Below are 18,230 nucleotides of genomic sequence, written 5' to 3'. Positions count from 1 at the left end.
TCTCAAAACCGGCCAGTTTTCAGCTAACCGGACCTGTTCTTCCATATAACGGCATTTTAGAGTGAATAACCGTAATTTATAGATAACGGCGTTATTTTGAAATATAGATCGTTATATGTAGCAAGAAAACTATGAATCCAATTTTTAACCTTTTTTTATTGGGTTTGCGGCTATTTTTTGGTTTTTTTTTCATGTTTTAATCGTTTAAATCACTATATAATGAATATAAAACAAGTAATTTGGATTTAAACATTGAAAAAAAAAAAGAGTTTATTGGATTGAAATGGTGGATTTTTTAGGTTTTTAAAAATTTCTGCCATTCTTTCAATAATCTCCTCAATACCTAAGGGTTCTTACAGAAATTTGAGGGGTTTGATTGCTATTTAAAGTATTTACTAGATTCAAATTTTAATATATTCAGAAAACAAAAAATTAAGGGTTTATTTTTGTCCAAAAAACTGCTACTCCGCGAACATATGTTCCACCCAAAAACGCAGATTTTTTGTCCATTTATTGTGTGTTTTCTTATCAAATTCAGTTGTGGATTTTGATCATTGGGGTTTCATATATCAAATAAAATTGGCATTTTTATTTATAATTGAGTAAATTTTTTTATATGTATTTTTTTGTTGCACCATATCATGAAAATTTCATAGATATGAAATTTCCACCTTTTCTTCAATTAAATTAAAAATACCAAATATTTTTGATGATATTTTTTGTGTTTGAAAGATGATCAAGGGCTTCATTTGTTCGATTATCCAAACATTGAGTGAGGGTTGTTTATTGCTCGAAATATTGCTTCATTTTTTGGGGTTTTGAAAAGTTGATTTTTCTAAAACAGATATTTTGTTTAAGAAAAATATGTTTTTTGATGAAATTGGGAAGTGTGTTTCCATTTTGATTAATAATTTTTTTTTTAATAGAATTATGATTTTTTTAATAAGATTGCGTTTTTTGATGAATATGGGAATTGTTTTTCTATTTTGCTTAATAAAATTATTCTTTTGATAAAATTATTTTTTTGATGAAATTGATTCTTCTTTTCGATAAGAGCATGCTAATGTTGCTCACTTTTTTAAATTATGTTTCCTAAATTATATAGTTATATTTGTAATGATGGAAATGAGATATTTTGTTTTTTTAAGTGCATGTAAAAATTTTGGTTGCCTTATGTTACATGAAACACTACACCTTCTTGTATGTGTTTGGTTCTTCTCTTTTTCCTTTCTTTTTTTTTTCCCTTTTTTTTTTTCATTTTCTATTAAGGTTTTTGGAATGTTATGGAAAGAGTCTTTAAAAGATCAACCAATTTTTTAAAAATCGGATGACTAACTCGGGATCGGTCACTGGCCGATCCCGATCTAGCCCGATTCCAGAGAAAGGGAGAGTTTTACAAATGTGATCTCAATTTCAAATCATCCCTCATTTGAGAAATTGATTTTTTTCTAAAAAAAATTCAATTTTCTTAGTAAGATTATGTTTTTTATCAATATGGGAAGTTTTTTTCTATATTGCTTAATAAAATTATCTTTTGAACAAAATTATGTTTCTTAATAAAAAATTATGTTTTTTGATGAATATGGGAACTGTTTTTCTATTTTGCTTAACAAAATTATTTTTTTGATAAAATTATGATTTTTTAATAAAATTATGTTTTATGATGAATATGGGAAGTGGTTTTCCATTTTGTTTAGTAAAATTATTTTTGATAAAATTATGGTTTTTTAATAAAATTATGTTTTATGATAAATATGAGAAGTGCTTTTCTATTTTGCTTAATAAAATTATTTTTTGATCAAATTATTTGTTCTACTGTTCTTATTTTTTTTGATAAAATCAATGTACAACACACTGATATGGATATGGTAGATACATATAAGAACAGTAGAACACATCATTGTGTTGTGTATTGATTTTTCGTGTTGTTGCATATCATGAGATATACTTTTTGTGAAGTATGCCTTATTTAACTTCATCAAAAAAATATTGTATGAATTATGCTTTTCTAACTATATGGAAGAGGTCATTTCTATTTCTTGTCTTAATTAGTTGGCATTTTTATTTGATTTAATAGCATCAAGCTACTTTTGTTATTTGCATAAAAAGTGCATAAACTTTCATTCCTAATGTGAGCGATTTTTGTAAAAAAAGAAAGAAAGAAAGTTTTTCATGTAAGATTTGGGATAAATATGACAATTCTTGGAAGAAAATGTTACATGACAAAAATATCTTCAAAAAATATCCTAAGATATTTTCATGTACAGAACTATAGTATTCAAATATTAATTTATAAAAAGTTGTTTCAATTTTTTTTTGTAAGATAAATATATGTAATAAAATATTATACACTTAATCTAAGTATTTCTTTTTTTTTTATTTTTTTAGGAGTTTTTGACCCATGTTGTTTAAAAAAATCTATTTGACTGGTTAGTCTGGTTAACCGCCTCGGTGCGTCGGGTTCCAGTTCAAACCGCACCCCGCCCTATGTCAAATTAACCTTTCGGATTCGATTTTGTGAACACTGGTCCACAGCCACCTAAACGTATTTATATACATAGTCTGTAGACAATATATGATATATGGTCTATGGACTTACGGACCATATATACAATAGGCCCTTTTTATAAATGTTCATTATTTTAAAATTAAAACTTAAAATTGGTAAACCAAAATTAAGATTGACAAAGTAATTCAAAAAATTAAAATTAACAAAAATTATCCGAGGTTAAAAGGACCTAATTTACACAAGGGAAAGTTTTAAGGTCATCACCTTTATATTGACGGTAAAATAATTGAAAAAATAACTATAGTATTTTCACGTCGGGCCCAGGCCTTGAAGAGGAATTCTAGAGTGCGCTCAGGCCTAGCAAAGGGAAAATAGTTTGGGCCTGGCTTGGGCTTGGACCAAGTATAAATTTTTTCTGCCGCGCTCCGGGCCGGTTCCCGAGTAAGTTGACAACCCCACCCAAGGTGGGGAGATGATAAGAGATGACAAAAAGTAAATGTAAGGGATCCTAGCTTTAATCATATGTAAGCAGCGTTTTAAAAAACGCCGAGTCGAACCGGACTCGCCCGGTTCGACTCGGAAATAGTGAAAAAGGAACCGGATCGCCCCGAAAATCGGAAATCGTCCGGTTCTAGAGAGAACCGGACGATTCTGTACAGTGAATCGCCGATTCACTGTACGGAATCGGCGAGTCCGAACAGTGAATCGGCGATTCCGTACGGAATTTTTTTTTTTTTTTTTTTTTTTTTTTTTTTTTTTTTTTTTTTTTTTGGTAATCCATGATAGATTTTTTTTGTAATCCATGATCGAATTTTTTGGTTTTTTGTAACCCATAATAGAATTTTTTGTAATCCATGATCGAAATGTTTGTTTTCTTTTCTTGTAATCCATGATCGATTTTTTTGTTTTTTTTTTTTTTTTTGTAACCCATGATAGAATTTTTTGTAATCCATGATCGAATGTTTTGTAATATATGATCGAAATGTTTGTTTTTTTTTTGTAATCCATGATTGAAATGTTTGTTTGTTTTTTTTTAATCCATGATTGAATTTTTTGTTTTTTGCTTTTTTTGTAACCCATGATAGAGTTTTTTGTAATCCATGATTGAATTTTTTGTAATCCATGATCGAACTATTTTTTTCTTTTTTTGTAATCCACGATTGAATTTTTTGTTTTTTTTGTTTGTTTTTTTTTGTAATCCATGATCGAATTTTATGTAATCCATGATCGAATTTTATGTAATCCATGATTGAATTTTTTGAAAATTTGTGATTTTTTTTGTTTAATCCATGATCGAATTTTTTTTTGTAATCCATGATAGAATTTTTTGAAAATTTGTGATTTTTTTTTTAATCCATGATAGATTTTTTTGAAAATTTGTTTTTTTTTTTTTTTAATCCATATTATTCAAAGAGAAAACGAGAGAGATGATGATTCTGAGGCCACCCTATCCCAACCATATTATTCACATATCGAGTCCCAACAGCAACAGTGTAGGGATGAGCACGAAATACTGTAAATTAAATGCTGAATGGCGGTTCATGCAGGGAAAGAACATATCAATATTTGCATATTCATTCAAAAACATGAAAATTCTTAATGGAGTACCCTCATTTTTTATTGAATTCCTAAAAACCAATATTTATAATGAATTTTAATAATTTTTTCGGATTTTTTTGAAGCTTTATTCTGACCGATTCACCCGATTCCGATCCGGATCGCCGATTCGCCGATCCGGATCGGTTTTTGAAAAGCCCGATCCGGGTCACCGATCCGGTTTTTAAACCATTGTATGTAAGAATCCCCCAATTCGTTATTTGTTGTATTAAAGTTGGAAAAAACTAAAACAGTTTGAATAGAGTATATGTCATACATAAACTAGGCCGGCTCGTGTATTGCACGCGGTTTACCATATTGTAAATGGAACAATGTAATATTAATTTATGTCGTCTCTATCGAAAATTGTGTTGGGTTTATGTGGCTTTTAAATGCCTTATGAGTGTGTACTTAAATATTTTCATTATAGTGAAATATAAACTCAATGAGAGTGTGGTCTCTCGAGGACCATACTAAACAAATGATGTTTGTTTATACCGGACTGTGCTTATCGATCTAGGCTAGACGGTTGAAAAACCTAAAGTACCTGGGCATAAAGAATTAACCGATGAGTTTAGGTTAGCCATTGATGATGTCGAAGCTCATACCTAAATGAGAGAGCCGAAGGACTGTGTGATCCATGTGTGTGATAATAAGCCTACTGAGACGGGGGTCAAAACCTCATCCATGTTCCATCACACGACATGTATATTGATATATCGTTCGGGAAAGCCAAATATCCACCTCTGGGTGAAGCGTATGCATGTGCAAGAGATATCCTTATGCGTCATAGAGTTGTGGTCACATCAGGTCGTGGTGACCTTGAATCGTCTCTAGGGGAGGACTTGTAATTCACAAACTGGGATTGCGACCCTTTGGCTTATCAGCTAGACTTTGGTGACCCGGTAATGAACTCCTGCTGGGACTATAGGTCATGGGAAACACTGGATCAGTTTGATAAAGCAAGTATGGTCTGTAGTCCACAATTGAAGGTAGAGTAACCGTTGATCGTTGATAGAATTATTGAACCATATGGATCCACTTCCCATCATATTAATTTAATTGTGTTCATTTTATTATTAAATTATTTTAGATTTATTATTTGATTTTTTTATAAGTCATTTGATATTTTATTTCTTATTTTTGGACTTATACAAAATGAAGTTATTGATTTATAAAGTTATAATGTTTTAAATTTTATTTTGTTTAATTTTAAAATATTTATTAAAAAAAATACATGGGGGCTTATAGTGCACATAGGCCCACCATGTGGGTATTAGGTGGGGCCCCACATACCATACATGGGTGGCACGCCCCACCCTTGGATACCTTCTCTTGTTGTTTTGTCTTCAAGTTTATTAAATATGGTAACTATATCTTATAGCATATTGTCAAATATTGATTAGGAAATATTGACCATATCTTATCTTGATTATTGAAGGAATATCTTGACTTGATATTATTGAAATATTCTTATGGAAAATATGAGATGGAATATGTAATTTATAGTATGCACCAATGGTTTAAAAAACGGATCGGTGACCCGGTTCGGGCTTCAAAAAAACCGATCCGGATCGACGAATCGGCGATCTGGATCGAGAATCAGGTGAATCGGTCAGAATAAAGCTTAAAAAAAATCCAAAAAAATTATTAAAATTCATTATAAATATTGTTTTTAGGAATTCAATAAGAAATGAGGGTACTCCATTAAGAATTTTCATGTTTTTGAATGAATATGCGAATATTGATAGGTTCTTTCCCTGCATGAACCGTCATTCAGCATTTAATTTACATCACACAAAAGGATAAACATATAATTATCATGGAATAAGTATGTCAACATACATGGACTACAATAAAGCATAAAATTAGTAACATATGATCTAAAAATAAAATGATAGACGACGTTATTGTTCTTCTTGGTCACGCTGGTGCCATTGATTGAATTCGTTTAACAATTCATTGATTCGATCTAAAAACGAATCATCGGTATTAGCAGGCGTCTGACTATTCTCAAATCTTTGAGTGTTAGTGTTTTGTTGTGTTCCCAATCTGAAATCCTCGAAGATTGTCCATCCTTCATGCTCACCTGCACTGTCGTGCTCTTCCCTACAATGTTGTTGTTGGGACTCGATATGTGAATAATATGGCTGGGATAGGGTGGCCTCAGAATCATCATCTCTCTCATTTTCTCTTTGAATAATATGGATTAAAAAAAAAAAAAAACAAATTTTCAAAAAAAATCGATCATGGATTAAAAAAAAAAATCACAAATTTTCAAAAAATTCTATCATGGATTACAAAAAAAAATTTGATCATGGATTAAAAAAAAAAAATCACAAATTTTCCAAAAATTCTATCATGGATTACAAAAAAAAATTCGATCATGGATTAAAAAAAAAAAATCACAAATTTTCAAAAAATTCAATCATGGATTACAAAAAATTCGATCATGGATTACATAAAATTCGATCATGGATTACAAAAAAAAACAAACAAAAAAAAACAAAAAATTCAATCGTGGATTACAAAAAAAGAAAAAAACAATTCGATCATGGATTACAAAAAATTCAATCATGGATTACAAAAAACTCTATCATGGGTTACAAAAAAAAGCAAAAAACAAAAAATTCAATCATGGATTACAAAAAAAAAAACAAACATTTCGATCATGGATTACAAAAAAAAAACAAACATTTCGATCATGTATTACAAAACATTCGATCATGGATTACAAAAAATTCTATCATGGGTTACAAAAAAAAAAAAAAAAAAAAAAATTCGATCATGGATTACAAGAAAAAAAAACAAATATTTCGATCATGGATTACAAAAAATTCGATCATGGATTACAAAAAATTCTATCATGGGTTACAAAAAAACAAAAAATTCGATCATGGATTACAAAAAAACAAAAACAATTCGATCATGGATTATAAAAAAATCGATCAAGTATTACAAAAAAATCTATCATGGATTACAAAAAAAAAAAAAAAAAAAAAAAATCCGTACAAGACTCGTCGATTCACTGTTCGGACTCACCGATTCCGTACAGTGAATCAGCGAGTCACTGTACAGAATCGTCCGGTTCTCTCTAGAACCGGACGATTTCCGATTTTTAGCCGATACGATCCACTTTTTGCGATTTTCGAGTCGAACCGGGCGAGTCCGGTTCGACTCGACGTTTTTTAAAACACTGGTATGCACTATATCTTTAATGTATTTAATTTATTTAAATATATTGATGGGAAAATGATTTAAAGAAAGGGGGATAATGGTTTATGCATCTTCCATAATGTTGATGGCTCATCTATGGAATAGATGCCTCAGATCACTTACCTCACAAGTCACCTTGATCAACGGTCTATATTCAATCTCAAGAAAAAAACAAACTATGAGAAACCCTAAACCTAAATTTCACTATAAATAGGGGTGCTCTTTCCCATCTCTACACACCTCTCTCTCTCCCATAACATCTCTCTCTCCTCCCTAGGAGCCATGCCCTTCTCTCTCCTCTCATGCTTTCTCTCTCTAACCTTCTCTCACCGCTCTAGACCTAAGAAGTAACTAGGGTAAGAAATTAGAGGGAAGTCTATAATTATTTTTTGGGGGTTAGGGTTTTGTAGTGATTTAAGGATGGTTACCTAGTTTGGCAGAAATTAGCTTTCTCGGTTCGAGATTGAAGCTAGACCGCTGATCCCGTGCCATTGGATGTGGTGACTCCGTGTTGGGTGTAAAAAGCCTGGTTGAGATAATCTCCGGCATCGTTTCTTTTGTTTGTTAGTTCTTTTATTTTATATTCTCAAGCGCAATATTAGGTTGTATGAATGACATCAAATAGTTGAGATATTTATTTTTGGAATTTCTATTATTTGTAATAAGGCTATCTGTGAGTGATCTTGTTGCTAAAAGTATAAAGGATGATTATTATTAAAAAAAAATATTGTATTTTTCCGACAAAAGATCATATAGGTATTTCTTTCAAATTGAAGGGTAAAAGAAGGTAAAATATTTGAAGTTTCCATAAAAATAATTTTAGAGTAACACCAAGTACTAACAATCTTCCAATTTTCAGGCGCAAAAACTTCATTATCACATACAGTATTTAGCCCTTACTACTAATAATCAATATGCATCTAAATTCTCCAAATACATTTATCGTGTATACAAGGAAACAGAAGATTAAAACAATATCTTACATGTACAAGTGCACAAGTACAGCAACACCAGAGTTCTTCGTTTCCAAAAAGAGAAAGCTCAAACAAAGTACAAAATTTAGTTTAAAATTTGCATTTAAAAAGTGAAGTTCGAACCCAATTTATAGAGAGAGAAAGTATCATTTTACCTTCAGCCTTTGTTTTTATTATACTTGGATGAAGAGTTATGATTCTTCGATTCTCAATTGTAAGATTCAATACCAATTCATCAATTGCAACCGACATGCAATGGGTTACCCAACAATCACATGGTTCCAAGGTGCCTATTCAGGTTCCAAAATTGCTTTTAGAGTGAGTTCAATAGGGAAAGTAAATGGGTAATATGCTCCAAAGGATTAATGAAATATTTTGACAAACAAATGGAATAATTTGAAATGAATATATTTGAGATAACTTAAATCTGACTCCAAAAGCCAACAAGATGATAGAAAGTCGACAAGTGGGCTAGCCATGTGAAGCACATACCCAATACAACAGCTGTTAAGAGGTATGAGTTAGTTGAAGTGGAAAGCTTAAAAAATACAAGAGGTAGACCCAAAAGGACATAGTTGGAAGTAGTGAAAAAATATATAATGACTTATGGCCTCATTGAGGGTATGGCCATTGATAGAGCAGAATAACGGACTACAATTTGTATGGCCGACTCAAAATAGTTGAGAAAAAGCTATGACGATAATGATGGTGGTGGTTATAATATTAACAACGATCTTATAAGTAGCTTATTATTATTTCATTAAAGTTGTTATATAACTATAATATTAATAACACATTATAATTTAAACAATGTAATTACTAATCATAATACATGTCTAATTATTATATATCATATATAATGTCTATATTATCAAACTAAACTAATACGGATAGTTAATAAAATCTCTTTATATCAAGAGATAGTATTATCATAAGCAAGAGACGCATATAGGGATGAGAAGCAATTTTTACGACATACAAATAATTTAATACTGGCGAGATAAAAAAAGAAAATACTTGCATTTTAAAAAAAATAGAAAAATGCTATTAGGTTAAAATATATTTTTAATATTAAAGTTCTTAAATATAAAAATGCGCATTAAAATTTTTTAAATACTTAAAATTTGGATTTTAAAATATCAGATTTAATTAAAAATCTAAATGAATTAAAGTAGATAGACTATTTAAATGAAAAGATTAAGCAAATGTAACTCCTGTTCCCGAAATAGACCTTACGTCAAAAATAACTAATCGATCAAGAAAATATAAAGTTAACCCTTGATTTTTGAAATATAAATTTGTAATAAAAATAAAATTTTTGAAAATATATAAAAAAGAATATATATAGTCAATTTGTATTGTTTGTTTTTTTTTTTTTAAAGTGTAATCAAAAGAATAGAGATAAAGTATAAAATCAATAAATTATAAGTAACTTTTAGGGTCTTTTTTTTTTCATTTACTATGAGAAATATTATAATTTTAGTTACATTACTAATATATTTTGTATTTTCTAATAATTATGTATCCAAAAGTAACTTTTGTTGCTAATATAATAACTTTTGTATGAAATAATTATTGGGTGTGATTTGTATAGAGCTGAGGCTCTAAACAATCAAAGTAAAACACACCTTCAAATAGTGTCGAGAAATGTGGTTTCAATACTATAAGTCTTTGTGATAGCCTTAAAATATATTTTAATATTTAATTATAAAATTGAAAGCTTAAAAAATAGTGTAGATCGAGCAGATCTATGAACACTTTAAAATCTTGAAAATTGATGGTAAAAAAATGCGTTATAAGATGCAATGGTTTCAAAACTTGATATCTGTTTTTTTTCTCATGTCTATGCATCTTGATGTTGAGATTACACATTTGAGGATATTTGGGCATCAAAACAATCCCTTCTAGTGAAGTTTTTGAGGTAGGCTCTTGTTTGATTGTTTAGAACCTCGGCTCTATATAAATTTTTTCCATTATTATTTGCATTTTCAATTATATTATTTTTAAAATAATAATTAATACATCCATTTTGTTTATATATACACATTTCATATATCTAAATCTTTATATATATATATATATCTATACTAAAATATTAAACGAAGTAGACACATGTCACGGGATTTGCTAGGCTTGAGGACAGGCAAGAAAATCCCTTCAAGGCCAGGCTTGAGGACAGGCAAGAAAATCCCTTCAAGGCCTAGCCCAGCCCAAAAATAATGCATACTCTTCTTCTTCTTTTTTTCCATTATTTTATCGTTGATATATGTTTTGAATAGCTTTCTTAAAACAAAATGGAGAACTAAACTGCAAATGAGGTGGAAATTGGAGTAACCATTTTTTAAAGTCTATTGAGGCCTGAAAATGGAGAAATAAATTGTGGGTTTTGTAGAGGGATGGCATTCAAGCTTGGAGGAGGAGGAGCTCGATTGAGAGGAGGCACTAATGAAATAGGAGTCACACAAGAAACTGGAGGAGAAGAGAAGGGAAAGCGAGGTTTCATGAAGATGTAATGTGAATCTAGGTTCTCAGACCCCATGGCAATCTAAAATTTAGGCATCAAAATCTTAAAATAAAAACCAAACAAAATGCCTAAAAAAGCATTGCTGTATTATTGTAGGAGTGTAAATTATATTTTGGATATCAAAATCTTAAAATAAAAAACAAACAAATTGCCCAAAAAAACATTGATGTATTATTGTAGGAGTTTAACTTAGGATAATTTTTGTTGAATTATTCTGTCCATGTTAATGTCATCTTTAATTATCAATTTTAAATTTTAATTTTAAAATAATGAAGCTTAATTAAAAAAAGGAGCTATTCTATAGAGATGAAATCACAGCCCTATATCAGTATATTAGTCCATAGACATATATAATACAATGAGACCATTTACCTAAATGTCATAATTACTTACAACCATTCGATGTAAAATTGATAACTTGGGTATGTCACAAAATTCGAAAAAATTTATTTTGAAGTTTGAGCTTATTCAATGGAATAAATACAGTTCATCTAATTTCATATCCAATAGTCAAGATTAATTGTGACCATCTTGTGCCAAAGATAAGTAGTCTCATTGTATACTTTACTACAAAATATATAGTCTACATACTATATATATACACATGCATGTGGGTGAGGACTAGCCGATGGTTGGCTCGAACCCAACCATTTAAAAGTGGCCTTGGGTACCAAGCTTGGCCCGGTCCACTACCATTGAATGTGTCCGAACCCAAACCGAAATCCTAGGGCCAGAGATTTTTGTATCTCCAAGTAATCAAAATTCCTATTACCAGACCAGCCTCTCCGATTACAAATTCACCTTTTTAAAAAAATAAAAAATTCAACCTTTTAAAAAAAATTAAAAATTCAACCTTTTTAAAAAAATAAAAAATTCATTCTCTTTCCACATGAATGTTCTTTGTGGTTATTGAGGCAGGTCACAGAGGCTCTCACAGTCACGGTCACAATCACGCAATACAACTACCATTCATACAAAGCCATGACGCGTCTCAAATACGACCTCGTGAAGACTAGCTACATTGAAGATTCTTGGCCCCAAGGGTTTATATTCACTCTAAAAATCTGAGGGAACTTATCAAAATAAATTACTTAATATTTTACTCATATTGTTTGATTTGATTTTTGAGTACCTATAAAAATCCTGCATGATTATGAGTTAGAATAGTTGCAAATATTAAAATGTTAAACAATACATCTTTCATAGGTATTTCAATAAGTTTCATTAGTTAAACAATACATCTTTCGTAGGTATTTCAATAAGTTTCATTAGTTAAACAATACATCTTTCATAGGTATTTCAATAAGTTTCATTAATTCTCGATACTTTAGTTTAGTTAAACAATACATCTTTAATTCTCGATACTTTAGTTATTTGCTATTCGAACTTGACCCGATCTTGATACATGTGTCCGTCTAAGCTTAAATGTGTGTGTGTATTTTCATACCTACATTTTTCTGAATGCGAGACTCGATAGGTCACACCGACTTAAAAAATTCCATGTTTAAAAATGAAAGCCTCAAAAATTTCAATTTTTTTTTTTTTTTTTTATCACCAATTTAAATAGTGGCTTTCTAGATCATGAATCACCAATCTGGATGGAGAATCGGTTCAGGCCAACCCAATTTGCTGTGAGTTCTCTATAAATGATCTCTATAAAGGTGGAAAAATCATACCTAGTTATACGAGTTTGGGTTTCTAAAAAACGAAGAATCTATACCTAACTAAAATTAAGAAAAAAAACAAAAACCCACCACCCACTTTCACTATATTGTTTTTGTTCTCTACATGTTCAGTTATGTCACACACACAGGGAATGATCTCATGTCACGTTTGTGTGTATTTTCATACCTACATTTTTTTGAATGCGCGACTCGATAGGTCACACCGACTTAAAAAATTCCATGTTTAAAAATGAAAGCCTCAAAAATTTTAATTTTTTTTTTTTATCACCAATTTAAACAGTGGCTTTCTAGATCATGAATCACCAATCTGGATGGAGAATCAGTTCAAACCAACCCAATTCGCAGTGAGTTGTAGAAATGATCTCTATAAAGGTGGAAAAATCATACCTACTTATACGAGTTTGCGTTTGTAAAAAACGAAGAATCTATACCTCACTAAAATTAACAAAAAAAAAAAAAAAAACTACCACCCATTTTCACTAGATTGTTTTTGTTCTCTACATGTTCAGTTATGTCACACACACACAGGGAATGATTTCATGCCACCTTGTCATTGTAGTATAATGAAACCAACACTTCTTGAAAGCCATGTTTGTGGCATTTGTAGGACACATACGCTTTTTTCATCCCAATAATCAATCTGAAAAAAATAAAATTCAATTTGTACCATATGTATGGTCAAAATAAGTCCCCTCCAACAATGAATTTAGAACATCCATTTAGTGAATTTCAATATCTGGCCATTTATGAATTCAAAATCAAATTTTCCTCTTTTAATATTGTTATTCTAATGATAATAAAGTTATCCAAAAAAATTGAAAAGGAAAAAAAATTCGTCTAAGGCCTAGAACCAAGCATCACATTAAAATAGACGACCTATATTAATTGGACTAAAAAACACTTTGTGGGATGTGTTTTCAAATTTTGCTTTTATATTAATTTTGGCTTTTATGTTATTGTTCATTAAAATGAGAAGAATGTATATTTAAAAGTTTGGATCAAATAAATGGTACTAATATGATTTTTAAAGATTGTTTCATTATATTACAATACAACCATTACATGAAGGGTGCAGTTGGCATACGGATGCATCCGTAGTTGTAGAGGTAAGGTGCACCAAAATTTTTGTCATGGTATATAATTTTGATGTATAATGTTCTTAGGATTATCTCAAAATCTATTTTTATATTTAATTATAAAATTTTAAATTTTAAAAATGGTTAAAATCAAGTAGATCTATAAACATATGAAAATCTTGAAAATGGACGGTGTAGATAATATGTTGTAAAATGCACTATTTTTTAGGCTTAAAATCTTTTTATATTTCACGGTCATACATTTCGATGTCGAGATGATCAATCAAAGGGTTATTCAACATTAAAACTATCTTTTCCTATAGATTTTTGAGGTGCATCCGTAGCTGTAGAGGTAAGGTTGCAACCTTATATAAACATTTTCCTTATATGAAATCACTCTATATATGGAGGAGTAATTTCATGAAAGGGTTATATAGTAATATAATGAAACGATATCTAAAAATATGCTAGGGCTATTATTTGACTTCAATTTTTAAATATACATTCTTTTAATTCTAATGAACAATTACAAAAAAAACAAAATTTGAAAAAACACCCTAGAAAGTCTTTTTTTAGCCCAATTAATATACACCATCCATTTTAATGAGATGATTAAATCTATACCCTACAAGGACTTTTTTCCTTTTTAAATTTTTCATATAGTTTTTTTATAAATAGATTAATATTATAAAAAAAAAGAAAAAATAGATTTTTAATGTGTAAAGGCCTAGATCTTGAAATTTATGAAATTGATGCTCTAGATTCATTATTGGAGGGAACTCATTTTGACTATATTTAGGGTGCAAATTGAAATTTATTTTTTTTGAGATTGATTATTAAGATGAAGAGAGAGAGTGCGAAAATTTTGAGGTCAAAAATGTTAAAAACATAATTTTCTGAAAATGTGGTTTCATTATATTATAATGACACTGTGACTTGGCATCATTCTCCTCTCTAGGGAGGAAACTACCCATATCCTCTGGCCACACATGCTACGAATACTTTTTTAATCTCATAATTTGGGGATGTAATCTTTACAACGCATAGAATAATATCGGTAAAAAAAAAGAATTCGAAATAAATTCTCAATGTACTAGAAAAAACATGTCTCAATATTGAATAGAGACCATCTAATTTTTTAAAAGCTAGATTTAAATGTCATAAAACCTAAAATTCAAAAATGTCCTTTTAATACTTATCATCTAGTACATTCTAAGAACTTACCAAATGCAATTAATTGTCTCTTTTAATTATATTTCAAAGGGTTCGCTACATTTAGAGGTCACGTCCCCCATATCTAAGATCCTAAACATGGTCCAAGAGGGTTCTATCCAAGGGGATGAATGGACGATGTGCTCGTGGAAACATATAATCTTTCTTACCAAAAAGTATTTATTATATTTAGCATATGCAAGAAGCTCCCACAGGAGTACGAGTATACCGTCGATCGACTACCTCAAGCAAATCTACTGTTAGGAATATTTTTTTTTGGGATTGTCTACAAAGAGACCATTTATCATATGTACATAGAGGTTACAATCATTCACACTCATTAGATATCAAATTGGATGGCTTAGGGTAAGTCATGAAATCCGAGATTATTCTTTTTTAAACTTTATGTCTATTCAATGACACTCCACCCATTTTGAAATTTAATGGATAAGAATGTTGGTGACCTTTATATATAAAAAATAAATGGTGTCTTTGTAAAGCATTTTAATTTTTTTATCTCAAAATTTGAGGACGTAGTCTCTAAAACACAATGACCAACCTCAAAGAAAAACATATGTTACTTGCACTCTCAAAATGCATAAAAAAAATGACATCCCAACTATGCACAATAACCGCTCAATTCTCGAAGGGAAAGATGTAGATGTTCAAGAACTCAAAATCCAAATTTGTTCTATCGAAGATGGATCACAAAATTTAGAATAGAAAAATCTTCCAAGTAGTTGTTTGCCCAATGGAGTTGTTAGACAGTATACTCCTGCAACAGCATGGTATCAATGAATTATGCAAGTGCATCAATTGGATACATTTTAAAAGATGCCCTAACGTTTTAATTAGAGCTTGGAGGTCCACTTGTTCAATGGAAATTTTTTTATGAATGGAATCCTATGGCTATGGGGTGATAACCATTATTCAAACAAAGTAGGGCCCAAAATTGATGAAACCAGCCGTTGATGAAGGAAAGCCAGCATCATAAAAGAAAATGAACACATGAAAAGCTAATCTTAGACTTTAAGGTTTGCTCTTTCGGCTCTTCTTACCTGTAAAACCCTGATCCTTTTTACAAGTGCTCTCACAACTTTACAACTGTTTTGATGAAATGCCCATCCAACTCAGGAAATTACAAGAGTACCCATATCCCTTACGCTGTAAAAGTACTACTTATTTTTCAAAATGCTCGTTAAGGAGCATATTGTCCATTTACTCCCTCAGTTAAAACCTCTCCTACGTGTGCTTTTAGGACTTCAAAATGTGGGGATGATGTAATACCGTTAACCTCAAAAGAAAAAGGGAGTAGAGAATAAATGTGCTTTAAAAAAGGGTGTGGTTTGTATAAAGCATTAGCCTTAAACAATAAAAGTAAGGCGCACCGCTAGATCAATGTTAAAAGATGTAATTTCAATGTCGAAAACATATAAAAATATTTTTCTACCCCAAATTATGAAATTCAAAGCTAAAAAAACAATGTAGATTGAGTAGATCTATAAACTCTTAAATTTTTTGAAAATGGACAGTCTATATAATGTTTTATAAGATGTGTTGTTTTTGAGACTTGAAATCCTTTTTTCTATAACCATATATGTCAAGGTCGAGAAAATCAATTGTAGGGTTTTTACAACCTTTTCAGATAAGATTTTTTGACGCGTACCTTACTCCTATAATATAAAGTTGGCACCTTATATAAACTTTTCTTTAAAAGAAAGGTCTTACGATTGAACAGGGAGTGTGAAATCCAAGCATTTAGAAACACAAAATTCAATTTCATGTTCTTTTAAAATGGATATAAAAATTTCAACGGCAAGCATACAATATGCTCCTGCGGGAAGACGTTATACTGGTTTTTGCAAAATATAATTGCAAGGGTAGATATAGAATAAGGGCAATCAGATATTTGTGTTAAAAGTAAGGGCAGGTAGGGTATCGACCTTTTGGCTTCTTTGTAGGTTAAAATCCCTCAGCCCCTTGCACTTGAATTGCATCTTTGGCTTGGGTGGTCTCTCTCAGTCTGTCTGTCTTCAATGCCATGGGGACTCTAAAGGAGAAGAGAGAGGAGCTGAAACACTTCTTTCAGGTTGGTTTTAAGAGCATAAAGGGCATGTTAATGCAAGGATGGAAGAAGGCAAAAGGCATTGGAAAGAAGAAGGAAGGAGATGAAGAGGGCATACGGAAAGGATGAGTTTTGCAAATGTTTGTCGAGGTCTTTTTTATTGTGTTTTCTTCTTCTTAATTTCATTTATATTTCACTTGATTTCTCAACGTGTCCGGAGTTTGATGCATTCAGAGATTTCAGTGCCCCTCTCTCTCTCTCTCTCTCTCTCTCTCTCTCTCTCTTGTGTAGGAATATCCAATTGAGTCGTAATGCATGTATGTAATGTGCGAGTTTCTAGTTGGAATTTGAGAATTCTCTCTCTTTCATAAAAATATACAAAATACAAGAAATGGGCTCATGAATTTCTTGCATGATGTTTGAATTTCTAATTCGTATTTGAGAAATCTCTCTCTCCGGATAAAAAATATAAGGGAAAGGTTCCTATACTTCTCATACAGCATAGAAAATCTATGCTTTTCTTATTGGCATATAAGTTCTATGCTTCCCCTACTATCCAGCCATCTAATTTTGATCAAGATAGGGACTCACCATTTGATCTTAGATCCGACATCTTAAAGTATTTTATTTTTAGTTTTTTTTTAATACAAATTGTACGAATATGAAATTTGGTACGTGCCATCTTCTCATTGGGACGTACTTATAAAAAATATTAAAAATAATTTTTCGATAAAATATAATTATCAAAATACCCTTTGAAACTTTGAAAGGTGGTGTTTTGGTCATTTTATTTTATTGAAAATATATTTTTAATATTTTTCGCTATTGCGAGTTGTCCAAAATTTTGGTGTTCAAATAATTTATAGAAAAAAACTTTAAAATAAAATAGTAAAGAGATGTGACATTGTGATTGGGGTAATTTTAACCCTCCATTCATAATGGACGGTTGTGTATATAAGTTTTATGCTGTAGAAGAAGCATACAAAGCTTGCCATATTGGTGTTATATTCTGTATGAAATGATTACTTGCTCCCGCAGAACAAACTGTGCATTTGAAGCTTGGTGTAAAATTCTTGATAAGAGTCCTTTTAAGACCATTGGGGGGATGTGACACCTCGCATCCAATCTATAAAAAAGAAAGAAAGAAATTTATGTATTTTGAAATATGAAAAAAATTCATGTCGTACTGTCCAATTTTTAGATAGATCTGAGTGTCGAAGTACATGGAATCTATTTCTTTCTAGAAAAACACTTATGTAGAAATTCAATTTTTCAAATCAAGCAAATCCTCTTCATTACCTTATTGATCTCGATACATGGCGGAGGAGGACAATCAGTGCAGAGTAGAGTCATGTTCAATAGCCACGCATGAA

The sequence above is a fragment of the Amborella trichopoda genome, chromosome 3, assembly GCF_054954075.1.
Source record: "Amborella trichopoda isolate Santa Cruz 75 chromosome 3, AtrichopodaSantaCruz75HAP2 v2.0, whole genome shotgun sequence".
In the NCBI taxonomy this organism is placed as follows: domain Eukaryota; kingdom Viridiplantae; phylum Streptophyta; class Magnoliopsida; order Amborellales; family Amborellaceae; genus Amborella; species Amborella trichopoda.
This window is presented reverse-complemented; position numbering follows the sequence as displayed.